This window comes from Tursiops truncatus, chromosome 3, assembly GCF_011762595.2.
Source record: "Tursiops truncatus isolate mTurTru1 chromosome 3, mTurTru1.mat.Y, whole genome shotgun sequence".
Taxonomy (NCBI): Eukaryota; Metazoa; Chordata; class Mammalia; order Artiodactyla; family Delphinidae; genus Tursiops; species Tursiops truncatus.
The window spans coordinates 58,750,684-58,763,088 of record NC_047036.1 but is presented as its reverse complement, the minus strand read 5'-3'; the positions used below and the strand labels follow the sequence as shown (position 1 = coordinate 58,763,088).

The 12,405-nt window shown below is 43.6% G+C and overlaps 1 long non-coding RNA gene and 1 pseudogene across 1 annotated transcript; one reads left to right on the top strand and one right to left on the bottom strand.

The window, feature by feature from the left end:
- Window positions 1-4,467: 4,467 nt before the first annotated feature.
- LOC109549019 (uncharacterized) lies at window positions 4,468-5,173 on the bottom strand. The gene is made up of 3 exons (XR_002175163.3): window positions 5,101-5,173; window positions 4,908-5,011; window positions 4,468-4,667 (listed from the first exon to the last, which is right to left on the bottom strand). It is a non-coding gene; the product is annotated as an uncharacterized lncRNA (long non-coding RNA).
- A 2,423-nt stretch (window positions 5,174-7,596) lies between these two features.
- LOC109549020 (large ribosomal subunit protein uL22-like) lies at window positions 7,597-8,053 on the top strand (annotated as a pseudogene).
- Window positions 8,054-12,405: the final 4,352 nt, after the last annotated feature.

Sequence of the window (12,405 nt, the reverse complement as noted above, 5' to 3'; positions counted from 1 at the left end):
CTAGGGGACCTCTACTCTTTTGTTTATTTCCTGAAGCTGCATCAGATTCTCAGAGTGAAGACTAGAGAAAAGTCCCCTTATACTTCCAGCAAGTAGAGGGGAAAAGAAGGTGTGGCTTCTAGGAAATAAATCTTTGTGAAAAAGATGTTGGAATTAGTAAACAACCTTAAAATTGAGCAAGTAGGTAACTAACACACAATCAATGATGGGGTTATTAGATGCTAGATGCTGGGGATTGAGGATAAAACTGGCTCCCTCTCCTCCAGGAGCTCGTGTTCTAGTGGGAAATGCATATGTGCGGACAACTGAAATCGCACAACGTGGCCTCTCCCGTTGCGGAGCACAGGCTCCGGACGCGCAGGCTCAGCGGCCATGGCTTACGGGCCCAGCCGCTCCGCGGCATGTAGGATCTTCCCGGACCGGGGCACAAACCCGTGTCCCCCGCATCGGCAGGCGGACTCTCAACCACTGCGCCACCAGGGAAGCCCGAACCCGCGGTCTTTTAATTGATATCACACACCTGGTCTCAGGACTTGATGAAGCTCAGGTTCTTTATGTCTCATCCCAGAAAGAATTCAGTGAGAGATAAAGTGATAGGTAAGAAGTGGACTTATTTAGAGAGAGATGTGTGGTTAGTTTTTATGGACTCGGTAATTTCATAGGCTAGTGAGTGGGAGGATTATTCCAACTATTTTGGGTAAAGGATGGGGATTTCCAGAAATTGGGCCACTGCCCAATTTTTGGCCTTTTATGATAAGCCTCAGAGCTGTCATTTAGCATGCTAACATATTAAACAAGTGTATAATGAGGCTTCAGGTCTACTAGAAGTCGAATCTTCCACCATCTTGGACCTAGTTTGTTCTAATCAGTCTTTGTCATATCCTCAATGGCTATGTGGTTCTTTTAAAGGTTGTGCCCTGCCCCCTTCCCTTCTGTTTCACAATGATGCCAGAGATTGATAGTTGCTGCCCCTTACATCTTACCTCTGCTTCTTCCATAGTAATAGAACTCTCCTTTTTAGCTGAGCACATGCTCCCCAGAATAAAGATTATATTTCCCAGCCTCTCTTGCAAGGTAGGTGTGGTCTTATGACAGAGTACTAGCCAGTGGGGTGTAGTGTCCTTACTTCAAGCAGGTGTCTAAGCCCTCACCCCCGTAACTGTGACTATGACCTCATTTGGAAAAAAGGGTTTCGCAAAGGTAATTAAGGATCTGGCTGTGAGCTCGCCCTGGATATGAGGGGCAGCGGCTCTCCATCTCCCCTTTTCTCTTGCCTACTGGCTGGAAAGCAGATATAATAGCTGGATGAAAGTAGACATCTTAGACAATGAGGTGGAAGCCTCAACCGATAGCCTGGGTTCCTGATGACTGTAGAGTCATCATAGTGTTACCGAGTTAAGTCTTATGGTCCCTGCTCAGGCCCTAGCCCGAGAGCTGAGGCTCTCTGCCTTGGCAGAGAAGAGTTCTTTTTCCTTTCGTGTTCGAGCAGCCAAATAATGACAGAAGCTGAGATCAACACGGCACAAGCTTTATTCAGTGACCAAAGAATGGAGAAACGGGAACTAAGTTCAGATCAACTTCTCACCCCGCTGGTGAGAGGGATTTAATTTTAAAGAGTAAAGGGAGGAGGAGGGAGGCTAATGATGGCGAAGCATATGAATTAGTTTACCGGGAAAGGCTTCTTCCAAGGGAATGGGTTGCCACCACCTTTTTACCCTTTTTCGGTCCTTAACGTCCAGTCATGGTCGCTGGTAGGTATGCCATTTAATATGCTAATGTAGTAAAATCAAGGTGTAATGAGACTCAGGGTCTGTTAGAGGTCAGATTCGTGGTCATCTTCGTCCCAGGTGGTTCCACCTGGTTTTTTGTCTGTAGCTTCCTTCTTATCTCTGGGCCCTTTAACTTGAAGATTTATGTTAACTCCTGCCCAAGGTGGGAGTTGGCAGGTTTTGAGCAAGGACACTCCTGCTAAAGGTGAGGGTTGGGGGGTTGTGAGCAAATACCTGGAGCAGCTCCCGTAACGACAGCAGCCAACATTTAAGTAAACTAAGAGAAAAATAGATTTCTAATTTGCTGAAGCCTTTGTGACTTTTGGATTTCTGTCTCTTGTAGCAGAACGTTTTACTAACAAATATACCAACTAACCACAATAAATCTGCTTCTTTTTAGGCCTCTCATAAATATTCAAAGTACAAAGCAATATATTGGGCAAGTTCTATTTCACTTAGAATAAAATATAGACTCCTTTATTTATTTATTTGCGGTATGTGTGGTTTTTGAGGTGGTTTTAGAACGTGGTCGCTGATTCTTTGACACACCTCTAACTGAGAGATGGGGTCTATATCCCCTCTCTTTCAATTTGGTTGGGCTTGTGACTATATGACAGAAGTGATTTTTTGTTGTTGTTGTTTTTAGATGTTGGGGGTAGGAGTTTAGTTATTTATTTTTGCTGTGTTGGGTCTTCATTTCTGTGCGAGGGCTTTCTCTAGTTGTGGCAAGCGGGGGCCACTCTTCATCGCGGTGCGCGGGCCTCTCACTATCGCGGCCTCTCTTGTTGCGGAGCACAGGCTCCAGACGCACAGGCTCAGTAGTTGCGGTTCACGGGCCCAGTTGCTCCGCGGCATGTAGGATCTTCTCAGACCAGGGCTCAAACCCGTGTCCCCTGCATCAGCAGGCAGACTCTCAACCACTGTGCCACCAGGGAAGCCCGACAGAAGTCATTTTAATGTGACCTCTGAGGCTAGGTAAGAAGAAACCTTGCAGCTTCTGCCCTGGTCTCTTTAAGGTCATAGTCCTAGGACACTTGCTTTCAGGAAGCTCCATCACAGAACCTACTCACCATCCTATGAGAAGCCAAAGCCACATAAAGAGGCCCACATGTAGCTGCTTCATCCTTTGAGTATCCCAGCCTAGGTACCATAGTAGTTTCCTGTGGCTGCCATAATGAATTACTACCAACCTGGGGGCTTAAAACAACAGAAATCCACTCCCTTGCAGTTCTGAAATCTGCCAGAAATCTGAAATCAAGGTGTCGGCAGGTGTTGCCGCGCTCTGAGTCTCTAAGAGAGAATCTGTTCCATTCCTCTCCCCTAATTTCTGGTGGTATCTGACAATCCTTGCCGTTCCCTGGCTTGTTGACACATCAGCCCAATCTCTGCCTCCACCTTCACATCACTTTCCCCCATGTTTCTCCTCTTCTCAATTCTCTCCTTTCTCTTAAAGGACAACAGTTATTGGCTTTAGGGCCCACTCTAAACCCAGAATGATAGCATTTCAAGATCCTTAACTGTGATTACATCTTCAAAGACCCTTTTTTCAAATAAGGCCAAATTCACAGGTACTGGGGATTAGGACTTGACATATCTCTTTGGGAACCACTGTTCAGCCCAATACAGCCCCAGCCATGTGCATGAGGTGGCCTAGAGATGATTCCAGCCCCCGGTTGTTTGAGTTACTGCCAGACCCTCACATTTTCCTGGCTCAGACCCTACACATTGTAGAACAGACATAAGCCACAATCACCATGCCTTGTTTGAAATCCTGACCTATAGAACTTCTGAGCATAATAAAATGGGATTCTAAGTCACTGAGTTTGGGATGGTTTATCACACAGTAATAGATAACTGGAAATTCCTGTTCATCTTTTAAGGGCCTGATCAAGTAACATTTCTTCAAAGAGGCCTCCTGAGATACCTCCTCCAAGTCTGAATTACATTCCCCTCTTTACTTTTCCTTTCTGGCACATATCACAATTTATAGTTGTAAATGTCGTTAGGTGTTTTTCCTTTTTTTTGATTTTTGGCTGCATTGGGTCTTCATTGCTGTGCGCAGGCTTTCTCTAGTTGTGGCAAGCAGGGGCTGCTCTTCGTTGTGGTGCACGGGCTCTAGGTGCACGGGCTTCAGTAATTGTGGCACGTGGGCTTAGTAGTTGTGGCTTGCAGGCTCTAGAGTGCAGGCTCAGTAGTTGTGGCACACGGGCTTTGTTGCTCCGCGGCATGTGGGATCTTCTGGGACCAGGGCTTGAACCCGTGTCCCCTGCATTGGCAGGCAGATTCTTAACCACTGCGCCACAAGGGAAGTCCTGTTTTTCCTTTTTAAATGTCTCCCCCACTAGACCTAAGTTCCATGAGGCCAGGGACCATGTTTGTTTCATTCAACACTACGTCCTCTGTGTGTACCAGGCACACAGTAAATGCCCAACCGATACCTGCCAAATGAATCAAATTCTGAGCTTTCTGTGACTGAATCTACAACTGACGCTTCTTTGTCATCTGAACTGAGGCAGCTCTAGGAAGACATTATTTATTTAGCCTTTTTGCTCTCAGCAGATGAAATAAGCCAGCATGCAGCAAGTGGGAAGCAAAGTGTTCATTTTCCAAGGCTCAAACCTCAGTTCTTGCCGTTACGGTTCTTTGCATTTGAATAATTGCTGTGGTTTTTAATTGTGGTGGAAACAAATGAACAAAAGACAAAGCTGGTCAGACAGCCAGGCTTTGAGAGACATCTTTAATTTTTTTAAGAAGCATCTGTAAGTTCACAAATGAACCTTAAATTGTCCTTGTATGTGAGTGTGAATCTCATGATACATTCTTCCATGAAATGAAAGCTTAATGGCAAATCATACAGCATGGGCTCTCCCTGGCATCTTTGCCATCATCCGTCTTGTTCTAGAAAGTGCATGGGTACAAATTCTGCTGTTACTTTTCTTGGAACAGAAAGAAAAATAGGACTTGGAACAGAAAAAAAAAAAAAAAGCCAGAAAGAAAAAGCAAAATGTGCTAAATAATACCAAGAATGGTCAGCTAAAACTTGTAAGCAGCTGTACAAATGAGTGTAGGGATAGAGCCTAAGATAAGTCAGGAGGTAGTAAGCATCTTAAAAACTGAGTATAAGCAGTTGGCGCTCACCTTTGTCACTCTCACACAGGTCACTGGTGATTGGAAGGACTCCTGACTCTCCCAGATGCATCCATCTTCCCCACGGTAGGAATTTTAACATGATCTGCAAGACCCTACATGATAATGTTCTGTGTTTTCTCGGATTCTGTATTTGTGTATCTGGCATCCGTTAAGCACAGCACCAAAGCTCAAAGTTGCTTACCCTTCGCTGTGATCTGGAGCCCACGCTCTGAACCACTTCCTTGTCTACCTCTCACACACCAAGCCGATGTTTTCCTTGCCCTAAATCACCTCAGGGCCAGTGCCCACCTCTATAGCCAGAGCCCGCCTACATGACTCAGACTAGCCACGCCTCTGCTGATTCCTCTGCCTTTGCTGTGGAAACCCCATTCAAGGCTGTGGCAGGGAGGCTTTCCCCTCACTCCACTTCTGCCTTGTGACCGAACCCGGTTCCTCCCGGTGTGGCCCTGTGTGGCGTGGCACGCACCATCCCCCCAGGAACTGTAAGCAATACATTTTTCTTTCAATGGCATTAGCATTTCCACGTCATCACTTGGTCACCTACATAAATTGAAATCCATGGTGGGTACAACTGAGACTGATCAGCCCTTGGGGCCTTTTACAGTCGTTGTTTCCTCTGCCCGGGAGCCCTCTTCCCCTGTGTCCACATGGCTCCTCTCTCACTGCATTGAAGTCTCTGCTCAGACATCACGACATCCAAGCAAGGCTTCCCTGAGCACGCATCTAACTAGCATGCCTATCTAGCCTAACTAGCTGTCTATCCTTTTTTTTGTTTTGCTTTGTGTTTTTTGTCTTTTTAATTAATTTATTTATTTATTTTTGACTGTGTTGGGTCTTCATTGCTGCACGCGGGCTATCTCCAGTTGTGGTGAGCGGGGGCTACTCTTTGTTGCAGTGCATGGGCTTCTCATTGCAGTGGCTTCTCTGTGTTGTGGAGCACAGGCTCTAGGGCTTCAGTAGTTGTGGCACACAGGCTCAGCAATTGTGGTGCACGGGCTTAGTTGCTCCGCAGCATGTGGGATCTTCCCGGACCAGGGCTCCAACCTGTGTCCCCTGCATTGGCAGGTGGATTCTTAACCACTGCGCCACCAGGGAAGTCCACCCCCCTCCTTTTTTTAGTTTTTTTTTGTGGTGCACTGGGCCTTCGTTAGGGCGCACGGGCTCTTCACTGCAGGCTTCTCTCTAGTTGTAGTGCATGGTTATGTGGGATCTTAGTTCTCAGATTCTGTATTTGTCTATTTGGCATCCATTAATCCCTTGGACTTGGAACAGAAAAGTTCCAAGATCCCCTGACCAGGGATCAAACCTGTGTCCCCTGCATTGGAAGGTGGATTCTTAACCACTGGACCACCAGGGAAGTCCCTAGATGTCTATCCTTTTGTCCTACTTTATTTTTGTTACTAGCTCTCATCACCACCTGACTCGTTTGTGTGTTCCCTCACTCTGCACCACACAGAACTTAAGTTTTCCTAGAGCGAGGCACAGATTTTTGTTTTGTTAACAGCGAAGTTCCTACCACTTAGAACAGTGCCTGGCACACAGAGGGTGTAAAATATTTCCTAAATGATGAAATTTTATTTTTCCAGAGCAGCTGGCCTGTTAATGAGTACATGAATGGCCGAAATCTCCTTCAACTTTATAACTCTCGTTGGGCCCGGAGATCCGTGAGAAGCCAGTGCTCTGGATCAATAAGACATGAATTTCTAAAAGAGAGTAAGTGGTTCAAAAACATATCCTGGGGAATCGCAGGATAAAACCCCAAGCAAGCTGGTTAGTGGAATTAATACTGGGGGTTAGGACAAGTGAGCAATTACCATTCCGGAATTATCAGGCCCTCCGCCATTCCTCTGAAAATGTGCCTGGCATTGGGTTATGGGCTCTGTAACTCCTAGGGATTAAGGAAAATACTTTCCTTTATCATTTAGGAATAGCGTCATGCCCCCCCATGAGGTTGAAGCAGGGTCTAGGAAGCATCTTAGCAAGGGTTGGCCCAGACACCCTTCAGTGTGTGCCGTGTGCTTTCCCTCCAGAAGGAGCCTAAATGACTGTGAACGCAGCTCACCAGTTGTACAACTCAGCTCAACACTGGTTCACACTTGATACTGGCAGCCTTTTCTCCCAATGAGCACATTTCAGAGGAAAGCTGCTTATCACACGGTGCTTATAATGATGTATCTCAAAAAGATCTGTATACCATGTAGGTAAAGAAAAGTCTAGCAATACTGACCAAAACTATAGAGGCTTAAAACAAGGGAGGGGAGGTGGAGGGAAGAGAGGAAGGAAGGAATTTCTGCTCTCTGAAAGACAGGAGAACTTACATTCTCACTGGTATGCCCCATTGCCTCTGTGAAAAACGTCCCCCAAATAACTTTGATGCAAGCTGATGTGGAGGCTGATCCACTACTGACCTTAAGATGTTTCCTTTACCTAACCCAGAGGCTATCATTTAGAACTAAAACTAGATCAATTTTTCTCTAGTCTCAGAGGTTAAAGACATTATGAGATTATTGACATGAAGAAAGTTAAAGAAAGGAGAATCAGAGAATAAGAATTTGTAAGTCTCCTTTTTCCGGTAAGCGGCCTGAGGTTACCTCTAAAAATGGAAAACCCCACAAAATCATGCAAGTCAAGAGGTTCAAATCTCCATGTTCACTTTAAGAACACTCGTGAAACTGCCCAGGCCATTAAGGGTATGCATATTTGAAAAACCACCGAGTATCTGAAGGACGTCACTTTAAAGAGGCAACGTGTGCCATTCCGTCGTTACAATGGTGGGGTTGGTAGGTGTGCCCAGGCCAAACAGTGGGGCTGGACGTACGGGTCAGTGGCCCAAAAAGAGTGCTGAATTTTTACTGCACATGCTCAGAAATGCAGAGAGTAATGCTGAACTTAAGGGCTTAGATGTAGATTCTCTGGTCATTGAGCACATCCAGGTGAATAAAGCCCCCAAGATGTGGCTCAGGACTTCCAGAGCTCGTGGTCGGATTAACCCATACATGAGCTCTCCCTGCCACATTGAGATGATCCTTACTGAAAAAGAGCAGGTTGTTACTAAACCCAAAGAAGAGGTTGCCCAGAAGAAAAAGATATCCCAGAAGAAACTGAAGAAATAAAACCTTATGGCCCGGGAATAAATGTCACAAAAAATAAATGCAAATAAAAGTAAAAAAAAGAAAAAGAATTTGTAAGTCTCTCAGACTGTCAGGGGACAGAGGTCTAACAGGCGGGGCTAACCAAGTTCTCGTCTGCATGGACCCAGATAAAGTTGGGCCACAGCCACGCTGTTGTTTACTTGCCATCTGTGGTTCCTCTGTAACCGTCGCATTAACTGTTTGCAGCAGAGATGGTCTGCAAAGCTGAAAACATTGAATATCTGGCCCTTTGCAGAAAAAGTTCGCTGATCTTTGGTAGCTATTAAAGGAGCAGCGTGACTTACCAGGCTATCGTGATCTTACTGAAATATTTCTGAGGACTGTGTAACGCCCTTCACTTTGAGTCCCTCTTTATCAAGCAACGTTCTGAATGTAATTGGGCTTCTGGAGTATGTTTCTCTATTAAAGAAAGAGGATGTGCAGACTTGCTACACGGATTTCCAAACATCCTGGACAATTGTATTTCTCACTATAGACTACTAAACTGGGCTTCTGCCACAGTCTCTCATAAATTCACATGGTATGCAAGTTTTCAGGGGGTCTAGCATCCCTTTATATTAGGTCCAGACCTGCAAGGCTGGAAGACTGTGCTCTGGACCTGAGGTGACCCCTCGGCATCCGAGCCCCACGCCGACGCTCTGACCTCACACAGCAATCACACTCACATCCCTTAGCATATCAGGGAAGAATTTGAGCCAGGAGTAGCTTTGGTATTTGTGAACTTCAATTTCTAGGCCTCTTACCTTTTACTTTTTTTTTTTTTTTTTTTTTTGGCTGTATTGAAGTAATTACATGAATACAATTTTAAAAATCAAATAGAAATACAGGATTAAAACAAAAATAATAGTCACCTCCCCAAGGTCCTCCTGATCTCCAATTCCCACTATCCAGAAGAACAGTTTTCAAATCTTCTCATTGTATTTTTTCATATTTGCCTTCATAATTCTAAATAACACGCTAAATCATGCTCTTTGCAGGACAGTCATATCAAGTAAATAATGGGTCCCCCACCTTTTTTTAAACAATCCTTTGGAGTTGTCCTACTCTGTGACCTGCACTGACTGATCTCTCGGCTTCTGTACAACTGCAACCCTGTAGCTTCCGTTCAGCATTGTTTGGGGGTTCCTACAGTCTCCTGTTTGAGTTTCTCATTTTCTAGACCCTGTGTCTTTTCACTCTGAGTTGATGGAGCACATCTTTCTGTTGCTTCCTGAGAAAGAATGAATAGAAGATAAAATTTTCATTGCCTTGCCTGTTTGAAAAAGTCTTCATTATACTCTCACATGTGACTGGTAGTTTATCAGGGTATGAAATTCCAGGTGACAATCCTGTCCTCTCAGCAGCTGTAGGCATTTGCCCATTGTCCTCTAACCTCCTGTCTCTCTGTGCCATTCTAATTCCTGATCTTTTGTATGCTTTTGAGGGCTTCTCTTTTGCTCAGGTGTCCTGAAATTTTATCACAATTTATGTTGGTGTGGATCATTTTTTAATTCATTGAACTGGGCAGTTAGTGGTCCTTTTAAATCTAGAGGTCCATACGCCTCAGTTTGGGAAATTTTCTTTTCCTTTTTCATGATTTCCTGTCCTTTTTTTTTTTTTTTGATTCTTTTTCTGGAGGTCCTCTTGATTGACAATTTGGGCTCTCTTGATCAGTCTCGTAACAGTTTTGTCTCTTACATTTCTATCTCCTTGTCATTTTGTTCAGCTGTCTGAAACATTTCCTCTATTGTATTTTTGATACAATACTTGTCACCTTCTAGTGATAGTCTTATTTCTGCTAGCATGTTTTTAATTCTAAAAATCTTATTCTCGGGCTTCCCTGGTGGCACAGTGGTTAAGTATCCACCTGCCAATGCAGGGGACACGGGTTTGAGCCCTGGTCTGGGAAGATCCCATGTGCAGCAGAGCAACTAAGCCCATGCGCCACAGCTACTGAGCCTGCGCTCTAGAGCCTGCAAGCCACAACTACTAAGCCCATGTGGCACAATGACTGAAGCCCGCACACCTAGAGCCCACGCAACGAATAGCAGCCCCCGCTTGCCGCAACTAGAGAAAGCGTGCGCACAGCATCGAAGACCCAATGCGGCCAAAAATAAATAAATAAATAAAATAAAATAAATCAACTCCTTTTAAAAATAAAAATAATAAAAACCTTATTCTCTAAATTAAAAAAAAATTTTATGGCATTCTGTGGTTTCAGCAATGGAGTATCTTCTCAGATCCCTTTGAGGGTTTTAATTATAAATTTTTTAACATTTTCTTCTGTTCCCTGCATTGTGTGCTTTCTTTGGTTCCTTTTCTCCCTTTATTTTAGTCTCTGTTTCATAGTGGATGTTCCCTCAATCTGGTAATGCATTGCTGGAAACTCAAACTTAAGAGTGAGGCAACTACTTGTTCTTACCTTTTGATAATAAAGGAAGATGATCCAGAAGTACTTTTCCACCAAAACAATTAGAAAACTGGAAAAAAAAATAGGAAAAAACTACTTCCAGACATTGGACAACAGGCAGCACAGAACTGTGATCCCTGTGGAAAGGGGAACAAGTGGGGTAAACCTCACTACCATCTTGGTTTTCTGCCTGGAGACAATGCCCAGACTGTGGGACAGGAAGGAGAAACCTAAACAGAGACTGGAGTCTGGAGAGGTCAAGGTGGCTAAAATTTTCAGGGCAGAGTACTTAAAAGGTAGGAATTACACGGCCATCCAGAAATCTGCATAGGGTCTCTCTTGATAGGCTGAGCACCAATCTGCTTACGCATATGGTGAAATTCCACTGGACAACAATGGCAAAGAATAATTGAAATAGAGCTATGACATAAATCTCAGATCTCACAGGGCTGAAATCCTTTCAAGTACCCACCAGAGTGGAGAGGTCTCATTGCATACCTACCTACCCGGAGCATTCCGTAGAGATCCCAAAAGGACCTTGACTTAAAAGTGGGGCTAAATTGGCTTTAGGATAATGGTTACTCTAGAACTCCCTTAAAAGAGCGAAAAAACAAATTTCAAAGGGATCAAACTAATCCACAAGTAACTTAAACTGCCTACCATAAAAAGTTCAACATGCTTTGAAAGAAAATAAAACCAGCACTTGGTGACATAAAATTCACAATGTTTTGGCATCCTGTCAAAAATGACCAGCCATATGAAGGAGCAGGAAAATGGGGCCCTTAACTAGAAGAAAAATCAGTTATTAAAAACAGACTAAGAAATGATAGAGGTGATGGAATGAGCAGCAAGTACATTAAAACAGCTGTTATAAATACATCCCATATGCTCAAGGATATAACAGAAAATCTGGATCTGATGGGAAGAGAAATGAAAGGTATATAAAGATCAATGGGAGTTTTTTAGAGATGAAAAATATCTGAAATAAAAAATATACTGGTTGGGATTAACTGATTAGATACTGCAGAAGAAAAGATCAGTGAACTTGAGGATGTAGCAATAGAAACTACCCAAATTGAAACACAGAGTGGAAAAAAAAGAAAACATTGAACAGAGCCTCAGTGAACCATGGGACAATATCAAGCTAACATACATGCAATGGGGGAAGGGGTTACAAGAGAAATATTTGAGGAAAGAATAGTCAAAAAAGTTTCAGATTTGATTAAAACTATAAACACACTGATCCAAGAATCTCAATGAAATCTAAGTAAAAGAAACAAAGAAAATCAATCAAATTGCCAAAAATCAATAAAAAAGAGAGAATCTTCAAAGCAACCAGAGGAGAAAAGCAAACTGTACACACAGAACGAAGATAAAATTTAAAGCAGACTTCTCAGTAGAAACTGCACAAGCCACACTGAAAGAAAGAAAAGTTCAACCTAGAATTTTACATCTATCAGAAATACCTTTTTAAAACTACAAATAGAACTACCATATGACCCAGCAATCCCACTACTGGGCATATACCCTGAGAAAACCATAATTCAAAAAGAGTCATGTACCAAAATGTTCATTGCAGCTCTATTTACAATAGCCCAGAGATGGAAACAACCTAAGTGCCCATCATCGGATGAATGGATAAAGAAGATGTGGCACATATATACAATGGAATATTACTCAGCCATAAAAAGAAATGAAATTGAGCTATTTGTAATGAGGTGGATAGACTTAGAGTCTGTCATACAGAGTGAAGTAAGTCAGAAAGATAAAGACAAATACCGTATGCTAACACATATATATGGAATTTAAGAAAAAAAAATGTCATGAAGAACCTAGGGGTAAGACAGGAATAAAGACACAGACCTACCGGAGAACGGACTTGAGGATATGGGGAGGGGGAAGGGTGAGCTGTGACAGGGCAAGAGAGAGGCATGGACATATATAC